Source organism: Nycticebus coucang, chromosome 10 (genome assembly GCF_027406575.1).
Source record: "Nycticebus coucang isolate mNycCou1 chromosome 10, mNycCou1.pri, whole genome shotgun sequence".
Lineage (NCBI taxonomy): Eukaryota > Metazoa > Chordata > Mammalia > Primates > Lorisidae > Nycticebus > Nycticebus coucang.
The window spans coordinates 127,063,827-127,076,267 of record NC_069789.1 but is presented as its reverse complement, the minus strand read 5'-3'; positions in this window follow the sequence as shown (position 1 = coordinate 127,076,267).

The window sequence follows — 12,441 nt, the reverse complement described above, 5'->3', positions numbered from 1 at the left end:
GACACTCAGGCACCGGGCAGTGGTCAGGACACAGGCCTCTTTGTCCCTTCCCTGCTGCCATCCTCCTGAGTTGCTCCTGACTGAGATGACCGATCCATCCCTGGCCCAGCCCTGTCCTGTCCCTAGGATGGTGCCTGGGGCAGGCAGCTCCATTATCCTCACTGTTGAAAGGGCTCCGGGCTGGTGGGGGCCCCTACAAAGCCTCTTCCTGGCTGACAATGCAGGGCTGAGCTCTCACGAGGGGCCAGGGGTGAGGACTCACAGCCCTGCTCAGGGGTACCCAAGCCTCCTCTTTCCCCACCCTCCTCACCCTTCGCTCCAGCCTGTGCCCTGTGACGACCTCACCCACAGCCTGCCTAGCAGAAGCCCCCTTCCCACCCCAGAGCCCGTCTGCTTGGAATATCTTCCCTGCAGAGTGGGAGGGAAACCACAGTTTGGTCCCAAAGGGCCTCTCTGTCAAGTTCAGGCTGGGACTGAGTGGCCACAGAATTGTGAATTCATGCCACCAGAGAAATTCCTAGTCAACAGAGCAGGTGCTGATGCCCACGATCAGGACGGCTCACTTTTACAGGGTGCCTTTTCCAAGGCCGCCACCGTGCAAGGTGTTATCCTGGCTGGTGACCCTGCGCCGCACAGCCGTGACGTCGTCACCAGTCTCACCACCACCCTTAGAGGGGAAACTGAGGGGATGTCACTGTCGACAAACCGCGGGACTGGGATTTGAACCCAGGTCTGTTTGCCACATGCCTGTCACGCTGCTGAGTGTGCCCCATACGTGACCTTGCCGACTCTGTGTGGAAGGCAGTATCATTATTCCTGATTTACGGTCCTGGGTAGGTTCTGGGTGGGGAGTGGCCACCCAGGGCTCAGTGGGGGACCTCCTAGTTGCCTGGCTCCACTGCTTCCCTGGAAAAGGGATGAGAGTCAAGTCACCCGAAACAGAGACACGCTGCATCTTGGGAGGGCAGGAAGACGAGTGAAGGCACAGGAGCTGTCCGATGCAGGCGTCCTGCTGCCCCATCCTCACCTTCTCCACGCAGCCTTGGCCTCCAGAAGCCAAGACCAGTCAGTGAACCTGTTGTCCAATTGCCTCTGAGCAATGCCTGTGCGAGGCCGGCAGAAGCCTCAGGTACTCCTAGGTGATAAGCAGGGATTCAAGTCCCAGTGAGACCTTTGGGACCCTATCCCCTGGCAGAGAGTTCCCCACTGAGATGTCTGTGGCTTTCTAAAACATTTAATTTTTTACTTTTCAGAGATGGGGGCCTCATTATGTTGCCCCAGCTGGTCTTGAACTCCTAGGCTCAGGTGATCCACCTGCCTCAGCCTTGTGAGTTGCTGTGATTACAGGTATGAGCCACCGTGCCCTGCTTGACCTTTTGAGAGTCACAGGAAGTTGCAAAGATAGAACAGACAGGTTGAGTGTGCCCTTTACCCACTTTCTCCCGATGGTGACTTCCCACATCATGATGGTACAGTACCCAAACCAGGAATGGGACATTGGTACAATTTGTGCATTCTACACCATTTTATCACATGTCTAGATGTATAGAACCACCACTGCGGTCATGACACGGAATTATTCCGTCACCACACAGATCTTCCTGGTTCCACTTTATAGCCAAACCGTCTCTCCTCCCCCCCACTGCCCCTAAGCCCCAGCAACTAGTAATCTAATCTCCGGCTTTATCATTCTGTTATTTTTTTTCTTTTTTTTTGAGACAGAGTCTCAGCTGTTGCCCTTGGTAGAGTGCTCTGGAGTCACAGCTCACAGCAACCTCCAGCTCTTGGGCTTAAGCGATTCTCTTGCCTCAGCCTCCCAAGTAGCTGAGGCTACAGGCACCCGCCACAACGCCTGGCTATTTTTTTGTTGCAGTTGTCATTGTTGTTTAGCTGGCCTGGGCCTGGTTCGAACCTGCCAGCCTTGGTGTTATGTGGCTGGCACAAAACCACTGTGCTACGCGTGCCAGGCCTATCGTTCTGTCATTTTAAGAATGTTACATGCTTTATAACCACCCCCTGTCCCCCCTCTTTTTAAGAGAAAGAGACAGAGTCTTCCTTTGTCACCCAGATTGAAGGGCAGTGGCATAATCATAGCTCACTGTAACCTCAAACCCCTGGGCTCAAGCGATCCTTCCACCTCAGCCTCCTGAAGTGCTTGGATTATAGGAATGAGCCACAGTGCTCGGACAGAATGTGGCCCATTGAGATTGTCTTTTTTCTCTCAGTATATTGCTCTTCCAATTCCTCATCCCTTTTTGTTGCTATGTAGTCCTCCATGGTATGGACAGATCATATTTTGTTTGCCTATTGCAGGACATTTTGGTTGTTTCTAGTTTTTGGCTGCTATGAATAACCGTGTACAGGTGGTGGTGTGGACACTAGTTTTCACTTCTTGGAGATGTGAAAATGCCCAGGAGTGTCATTGCTGACTCATAGGATAAGGTATATTTTATTTAGCTTTTCAAGAAACTGACAAAGTATTTTCCAGCAATGTATGCATGATCCCCCGGATTTTAGCTGTTCTAATAAGTATGTAGTGATATCTTGTCATGGGTCTTAATTTGCATTTCACTAATGGCTAGTAATGTGGAACATCTTTTCATGTGCTTATTTGCCATCTCTATATATATCCTCTTAAGGGAAATGTCTTCTGCCCATTTTCTAACTGGATTGGTTTTTAAAAATACCTATAACAGCTTTTCTGATATGTAATTAACATACCATACACCATACCCATTTAAGAAACCACCTAATGGTTTTACGTATGTTCACTGAGTTGGCAACCATCACCACAAGCAATTTTAGAATATTTTATCACTCCCAAATAATCTTATACCCCTTAGCAGTCATTCCCCACTTCCTCTCACACTCCTCAATCCTGCCCTGGCCCTAGGCACCCATCGCACCCACTTTCTGTTTCCACAGATTTTCCTTTCCTGGACATTTCACATGGATGAAACAACGCAGCATGTGGCATTTTGTGACTAGTGTCTTTCAGTCAATGCAGTGTTTTTTTTTTAAGAGACAGACTCTCACTTTGTTGCCCTCGGTAGAGTGCTGTCGCATCACAGCTCACAGCAACCTCCAGGTCTTGGGCTTAGGCAATTCTCTTGCCTCAGCCTCCCGAGTAGCTGGGACTACAGGCACCCACCATAACACCCCGCTATTTTTGTTGCAGTTTGGCTGGGGCCAGGTTCGAACCTGCCACCCTCAGTATATGGGGCTGGTGCCCTACCCCCTGAGCCACAGGCACTGCCTCAATGCAGTGTTTTTCAACTTTTATTTTTAATCTCATGGTACACTTGAACTATAGTTCAACTTCCGTGGCACACTTAAATTATGTTCATCCACAAAAAGAGTTAAAAAAAAAAAAAGAATATACTTAACTGTGCTTTGAACTTCTTTCAAAAATAACTTATTTAATGATCTTTAGAAATTTTTGCAGTACACTTAAGATCCTCTCAGAGAACACCAGCATGCCGAGGCACACCAGTTGAAAATCACTGATACAGGGCAGCGCCTATGGCTCAGTCGGTAAGGCGCCGGCCCCATATACCGAGGGTGGTGGGTTCAAACCTGGCCCCGGCCAAACTACAACCAAAAAATAGCCGGGCATTGTGGCGGGTGCCTGTGGTCCCAGCTACTTGGGAGGCTGAGGCAGGAGAATTGCCTTAAGCCCAGGAGTTGGAGGTTGCTGTGAGCTGTGTGAGGCCACGGCACTCTACCAAGGGCCATAAAGTGAGACTCTGTCTCTACAAAAAAAAAAAAAAGAAAATCACTGACACATTTTCAAGGTAGATGTTAAAAGGGGATGATGTATCAGTACGTCATCCCCTTTCTGCCAAATAATATTTCCTCTTAATTATTGTGTAGCATCGATGTCTCATTGTCATCTTAATTTGCATTTTCCTAAAGGCTAGTGATGTTGAACATCTTTTTATGTGATTCTTTTCCATCCATATCTTTTCTTTGGTGAAATGTCTTCATGTCTTTTGCCCATACTATAATTGGATTGTTTGATTTTTTTTTATGTTGAATTTTGAGAGTTCTTTTTTTGGTGGGGGGGACTGAGTCTTATTATGTCACCCTTGGTAGAGTGCCATGGCATCAAAGCTCACAGCAACCTCAAACTCTTGGGCTCAAGCGATCTTCTTGCCTCAGCCTCCCAAGTCGCTGGGACTACAGGCACCTGCCACAATGCCTGGCTAGTTTTAGAGATGGAGTCTTATTCTTGCTCAGGTTAGTCTCAAACTCATCAGCTCAAGTGATCTGCCTGCCTCGACCTCTCAGAGTGCTGGGATTACAGGCAAGAGCCGCTGTGCCTGGCCCAAATTTTGAAAGTTCTTTGTGTATTAATTCTAGATATGAGTCCTTTGTCAGATACGCAGTTTGCAAATATAATAGACTCTCCTTAGTTGATCAACTCCCTACACTAACCATCTCCTTAAGGTGACCTAAATTTTGTAGACCAGACATGCAGCACATGTACTCAGTGGAAGACTGGCCTCTATATGTTGACCACCTCTGTAAGTTGTGTCTTGACCAGTTGGACTGTGACACAGTATTAATTTACCCTCTATACCTTGACCAGTTGAGTCCACTCTCCATGAAGGGGTAGGTGTGGACTTTGCTCACTAGTTGTATGATTTTTTCTTTAGTATAAGTTCTTTTCTCATGTTTTATTATTACCATGTGTTAGATTAGGCCTAACATGCGATTGTTTATCACATGATGCGTAAGATTTTTTCAATCTGAAGGACTGGTCTGAATTGTAGGTACCGCCCACCATTACCTGAAAATTTTAACAGTTAGTTGAGATGTTCTGGTCTAAAGGAAAGAACTCAAGGAGCTGATGTTGAAGGAAAAGGTTGGTCTTCTACATCTTCTGGAAAGCAGTAACCAAAGAAAGATGGTGGAATATTTTGGTGTTAGTAAGACCACAGTCAGCAATATCCAAAAATGTAATCATGACTACGTGGAGAGACAGGAAAGCAGAGACCTATATTGGAAAAGGAGGAAAACTTCCCTTGATGAAGTCAAAAAAAACACATTAAGCTGGTTCAAACAAATGAGGGCAGTTAATGCCAATCATCCAAGAAGTTGCTAAAAAATACACACAGGAATTTGGTTTGGCAGATTTCCAAGCATCAAGTGGTTGGCTCGAGGAATTTAAACTTCGAAAGGAGCTCTCCCAGAAAGTCATGTGTGGTGGGTGAATCCATTGAACTTTGTTTTTTTTTTTAATTTTCTTTTTTTTTTCTGTTCTTCCTTTAGTGATTCTCTTGCCCTTTGCCTCCCAAGTAGCTGGGATTACAGGCGCCTGCCACAATGCCCGGCTTTTTTTTTTTTTTTTTTTTTGTAGAGATGGGGTTTCACTCTGCCTCACTCCTGCTCATGCTGGTCTCAAACCTCCAAGCTCAGGAAATCCACCCGCCTCGGCCTCCCCCAGTGCTGGGACTACAGGCATGAGCCACCATGCCCGGCCAGATGAACAATCTTATAGTTGAAGCTGGTAAATGCTATATTGACATGACATGACATGACAAATTGGGCAGCTGGAAGATCAGAGGGTAAATCCCCCAGTTAACATCAGATGCCATAAGTGTGGGAAGCTAGGCCATAAGAGAAAAAAGTATTTAAAAGGGAAAAGAACGCTGAATGCTAAAGAAAAGGAACAAAGAGCATGTAAACCTCCAGGTATATGTAAGTGTAAAAAAGGCTTTTACTGGGCAAACGAATGCCGTTCTCAATTTGATAAAAATGGAACACTTTTATTGTAGGAAAATTATCAGTTGGGCCAGAATCAAGACCCACTGGTAAATGAAGTTAAAACAACATAGTTTTCTTAATATTTCCATTTCAAACTATTCTTGGAAAAACAGTATAATTCAATTCTATGCCATGGGAGCACTTGGTTAGACCTGTGGTGCCTCAGCATAAAACTCAGGAAATTAAAGCAGACCAATGGACGATGATGGAGAATAATTAGATTAAATATGTTTGTGGAATATTTGGTTATCCTGCGTGGTGAAGGGGTAACCCACCTCTCATTAGCGTCTGTGTACTATAACTGGGTCCAGCTAAAGAGCCTGGACATGGCCCAAAGGGGAAAGGGACACTTGGGGTAAGTGACTCCTTTGGAAGATTGTGAGAGGGAACAAAGGGAGGGAAGAGAAATTAAGAGTTAAACCACCTTCGTGCTAGGGAGCTCCATTAGAAAAAGGGTCTGGAATTAATTAGCAAAATTTCCACTGGAAAAGCAGCTTGAAAGCAGAAAAACTCTGCTACTGAGGAACTGTGAAGCACAGGACCATTAGTCCGTGAGTAACAGTCTTTTGAGATCTGTGAAGGGTGGATTTGTTAGGACCGCGAGTAGCAAAGCCTTTGGAATAGCGAGAGCGAAATCCTTGCTTGCAAAGATTGCAAGGAAAGCATTATCTTACATTGTCTGTTAAGTAATTATCAAAGGAAAGTTCATACAGTAAAGAAATGATAAACTCTCTCAGCTAAGATTTTCTCAGTTTAAAAAGATCTTTAAGGGAATTAACATTACAATCACCATTTACCCCTAGTGGCTAATAGTTTAAATCTGTATTGGGCTTGTCATTTAAAGAGCCCATACCTGGAATTCTGAACTTTGACAATTACCATATTCTTTTACCTAGAAAGAAAAGGGCTAGATAATAGAAAGAATTGTCCTTACTACATTAAAAATTATTTTGTTTGTATATAAAAAGGGGGTGGGGGGGGGGAATGTAGCAGCCTGTATGGCTTATGGCTAGGAGAAGTGAGAGTTATAAGAAATACCTGTATAGCTCAATAATGGAACACCTTGGTGAAAAGGGCATGGAGAGGGATTTAGCTCTCCTAACAAGCATGAGAGAGCTCATGAGATGAGAACATTGGCAGTCTCTATACCTGTGGTATTGAGAGGCATGAGATCAGCCTTATTTTAGGCTAGAGGAGAAGGCAGTCAGGAGCATGTGCATTCTATCATGAACCCACTTACTCTGACTCTGTCATTTCTGCTTGCAGAATGCCAGCACCGTGTCTCTCTGCTGAAGGTCACTAAGCTCTGCTAAGACTAAGATCTATCTTTCTAAGAAGACTGCTTTACTCTCTCAAAGACTCTCTCTCCCTTCTGCTAAAGTAAATAGCCCTAGGCACCTAAGAGCAATTGTTCCTGAGCGACATAACAGCATTGCTGTCCATATCCTCAAGATAGGCTGGGGCTGGAGACCAACCAGTCCTGGGCCTTGATAAGTGGTGTCCACGAAGGGACCCTGACACTCTGGGTCAGTTCTGCTTGGAATAAAGTTCAGCCAGAAAAGATACAGAAGTATTTCAAGAAAGTAGGATTTGTCACAACCCAAGAGCATGATGTTTTGGCTCCATCAGACAGTCCATCTCTCATGTCAGAATTCGGAAGTTTTATTGCAATGGATGGTAAGGTGGCACCCTGAAATGAACCTGACCTGGGTCAGTTTAATGCATTAAAAAACTTTTATCTTGAGATTTCCTCTTTGATTCATGGATCATTTAGAAGTGTGTTGTTTAATTCTCAAGTTTTGGGAAATTTTTCTATTATCTTTCTGTTATTATCTGTATCTACTTTGATTCCATTGTGGTTATATAACATACTCTGTGTGATTTCAGTTATTTCAATTTTTTTGAAGCTTGTTTTATGGCCCTGGATATAGTTTATCTTAGGATGTGTTCCATAAGTGCCTGAAAAGAGAGTATATACATTATGCTGTTATTGGGTGGATGAATCTATAAATGTCAACTACATCCTGTTGGTTTATGATGTTGTTGAGTTCTTACATATTCTTGCTGATTTTCTGCTTGGTGGTTCTATCCATTGTTGAAAAAGAGGTGTTAAAAAGTTTCCGATTATGATTGTGAACTTGTCTATTTCTCCTTTCATTCCTATAGGTTTTTACTTTACATATTTTGCAGTTTTGTTGTTTGGTGCATTTGTATTTGAGATTGGTATATCTTGGTGGACTGACCCTGCCCACATTATACATATAATGTTTCTTTCTGGCCCTGGCAATTTTCTTTGCTTTGAACTCTGTTGTTGATATAGCCATTTCAAGTTTCTTTTGATGAATTTTTGCATGGTATGTCTTTTCACATATTTTATATCATTATATTTAAAGTTATTTTCTTATAAACAGCATATACAAGGTGGCCATAAAGTTCATGTGCAATTTTAATAGTACGCAATTTTAAATTGCACACAAACTTTATGGACACCTGAATTTAGACCATTTACATTTAATGTAATCACTTACATGCTAAAGCTTAAGTCTGCCATTTATTTTTTGTTTTCTCTTGGTTTTCCTTTTCCTTTGGGTTCCATGCAAAGTTTCTTAGAATTCCACTTTGATTTATCTATAATCTTAGTATATCATTTTTTATCTCTCTTTTTTTTTTTTTTCTGTTTGCTGTAGGTATTACATTATAATTACCAGAGTCTGCTGTTTTCAGTATTCTACAAGTTCAAGTAAAGTATAGAAACTTTATCTCCTTTAAAACCCTTTATCCTCTCCCATTTAAAGTATAATTATCTTAACTATTTTCTCTACATATATTGAGAACAAAATTAGTTTATGGTTCTTGCTTTGACTGTTACACATAATTTAGAAAACTCAAGTGGAGAAGTAAAGTATTTACCATAGATTTGCTCTTCTATGTCCTGTCTTCTTTCCTGATGTTCTAAGATTTCTTTTCTTTTTTTTTTTTAATTATTTTCTTTTTGTTTACAGAATTCCCTTTAGCCGTTCCTTTGGGGTAGGTCATATTGGACAAAAATCAACTTTCTTCCACTTCTGAAGAATATTTTCACTAGATACAGGATTCTGGATTGGTAGTTCTTTACTTTGAGCACCTGAAAAATATTTTGTCACCTTCTTATGGCCTCTATGGGTTTTGATGAGAAATCCACTGTCATTTGAAGGGTTTCCCTGCTATAGGTAATGTGTTATTTGTATGTGGTTGCTTTCAAGATTTTTTTTTCTACCTCTCTAGTTTTTAGAAATTCAGGTACGGTATATCTTGCTTGGCATGAATTTCCTTGGGTTTACCTTGTTTATGATTCACTCAGCTTTTTAGATATGTTTTGTGTGTGTGTGTGTGTGTGTGTGTGTGTGTGTGTGTGTGTGTTGTCAAATTAAATTTTTGTAACCATTATTTCTTGCATTTTTTTTGGTCCCACCTCCTTTCTCTTTTTCTGAGACTCCAATGACGCACATGTTAGACCTTTGATTATAGTCACACATGTCCTTGAAGCTCTGTTCATTTTTTTTTTTTCAGTTTATTTTCTCTCTGTTGTTCAGAATAGGGAATTTCTATTGTTCTATGTTTCAGTTCACTGATTCTTTCTTCTGTACTTGCCATTCTGCTGCTGAGCCCATCAATTAAATTTTTTATGTCAGCTGTTGTATTTTTTTAGTTCTAAAATTGCCACTTGGTTTTTCCTTATATTTTATATTTCTTTGGTGAGTCTTTCTATTTTTTCATTTCAAGTGTGTTTGTATTTTGTCAGTGAAGCATTTTTTTATGATGATTGCTTTAAAATCTCCATCAGGTAGAGAAATGCACATCAAAACTACTCTGAGACATCACCTAACCCCACATCAGAAAATCCCAAAGCTGCAGATCCTGGCATGGATGTAGAGAGGAGGGAACACTTTTGCCCTGCTGGTGGGATTGCAAACTGATACAACCTTGAAGTATGGACACTTCTCAAAGAACTAAAAGTTGACCTTCCATTTGATCCTGCAATCCCATTGCTGAGTAGATGTCTACCCAGAAGGAAAAAAAAAATCATTAGCCACAAGAACATTTGCATGAGATTGTTTATTGCAGCTCAGTTCACAATCACTAAGATGTGGAAGCAACCCAAGTGCCCATCAACTCATGAACAGATTAACAAACTGTGGTATATGTATAACAGGGAGTACTATTGAGCCATTAAAAAGGATGGAGACTTTATATCTTTTGTATTTACCGGGATGGAGTTGAAACACATTCTTCTTAGTAAAGTATCACAAGAATATAAAACAAGCATCCAATGTACTCAATACTAATGTGAAGCCAATATATAAACAACTACACACCCACATGAAAGAAAAACACATGTATGTTCAAAGTGAGGGGGAGGGGGCAGGAAGGAAAGGGGAAGGGGAAGAGGGACATGGATGGCAAGTTCTCCCTTAATGGCCACAGTGTAAGGGTATACAGCACACCCCCTGGATGAAAGGCTCAACTACAACTGGAACTTAGAAATGACAGAAAGAAATAAAAAAAATAAATAAATAAAAATAACCTAATCATCTGTGCCCTCATAGTAATCTGAAATTAAAACAAAGCCTCTGTCAGATATTTCTAACCTCTGAGTTGTCTTGGTGTCTGCTGATTATCTTTTCTTATTCAGTTGGGAAGTTCCTGGGTCTTAGTATGATGAATGGTTTTTTATTGAAACCTGGATATTTGGGGTATTATAAGACTCAGGATCTTATTTCAATCTTGTGTTGTAGCAGGCCTCCCTTTGTACTGCTCCAATGAATGAAGAGGGGGGCACTGCCTCATTATTTCCAGATGGGGGTAAGGGTCCAGGTTCTCCATTCAGCCTTTCTTGATACCTGGGGGTGGTGGTGGTGAAGATTTCTTGTTATTGCTGGTCAGGAGTGGGGGTTCAGTTCTCCATAGGTATTTATTAATACCACCCTGGCTGGAGGGGGAGGGAGGTCTCATGCCTGTTTCCCTTGTAGCTTCTGACACTGTGGAGGGGGCTTGTCACCACTGGGTTGGTAGTAAAAGTCCAGACTCTCCACTAGGTCTCTGCTGACAGCACTCCAATGGGGAAGAGGGGGACATCTCATTACTACATTGGGGTGGAAGTGGCTGTCCAGGCTGCCCACTGTGGTCTCCACTGACACTGCATGCAGGGGGGTGATCCGGTGGGATGGAGGTCCCCAGCTCCACAGTCATTCTTCTCTGGCACCAGTCTGACCGACCGTGGGGAGTAGCTTAGGGTTCTTTCTTATAACCTGGCAAGCCTGGAAGTCCAGGCCTTTGCCGGCAGGTGAGAATGAGGCTGCAGTGTTTTCTGTGGTATTCGGCTGGAATAGAGCAGTTAGTGGCTGAAAGAGTTCTTTCTTTCTGTGATGCCCCTTTCTTGATTCTTTGACTAGAAAAGCAGACTTTTCCTGGAACTGTTTTGTTTGTGCTCGTGGGGGTGCATTTCCAGTGGACAGTTTCTCCAGCATCCAATCTGGGGTGTATTAAGGCAAAGAGGAAATGCAGAGAATTCACCTCCACATCATCCCTGGGGTACCAAGGTCCCTGACCAGTCTGCCTTCTCTCCACTTCTCAATCTTTTTATACTTATTTTGCAATGTCCAGAGTTTTTAAGCTGTGCTTGGCAGGAGAAGTAGGGGAAAGTACATCTACTCCATCTCCCAAGGCCATCACTGCTTTTGGCCAGCTGCCCTTGGAGTGCAGTGGTATCAGAATAAAGAGTTCTCAGAAGCTTCTTTCATCTCTGTAGGATTTGCATGGCTTTGATTGCTGTCTGCTTTTGCTCCTGAGACACTGACAGTAGACAGGTTTCAGCCTCAAGACTTTCCCATTCAATATCACTTCCTGGTATCTATGTTCTTCCCTCAACCCTTGGGGCTGCCAAAGCAGCAGCGTGAGAGGTCAGATCCCCACCATCCATGCCCATGATGGAGGGTGACAGAAATAGTAATAAATGGTGGCTCACGCCTGTAATCCCAGCATTCTGGGAGGCTGAGGCAGGTGGATTGCTTAAGACCCTGTCTATACTAAAAATAGAAAAACCAGAGCTGGGCATGGAGGCTCATGCCTGTAATCCTAGCACTCTGAGAGGCCGAGGCCGTTGGATCGCCTGAGTTCAGGAGTTTGAGACCAGCCTGAGCTAGAGCGAGACCCCCGTCTCTAAAAATAGCAGGGCATTGTGGTGGGCACCTCTAGTCCCAGCTACTCAGGAAGTTGAGTTAAAAGGATTACTCGAGCCCAAGAGAGTTTGAGGTTACTATGAGCTATGAAGCCATGGCCCTCTACCCAAGTTAATAGAGTGAGCTCTATCTCCAAAACAAAAACAAAAACTGGATAGTGGCACTAACACTGCTAATATTTTCAAGCTGACTTGTGCCTTTTTCAGCAGGACAACAGTTCCTCTGCTTGGCTTGAGGCTTAGTATTTCCTGAGAGCTGGGTAAAGGGGGAGTTGTGGAGCAGTCAACTTGAGACTGATCTGATACAGCAAATCCATGCCCTGAAACTAAGAACTTACCATGGGTATTTGAGTCTCCCAGGCTGACTCCGAGCCCACATCCCTGCTCACATTGACTCTCTTCCCCACTCCCCAGCCCATGGTGCCTCTTGGTCACTTTCAGAGCCCTAGACAGGC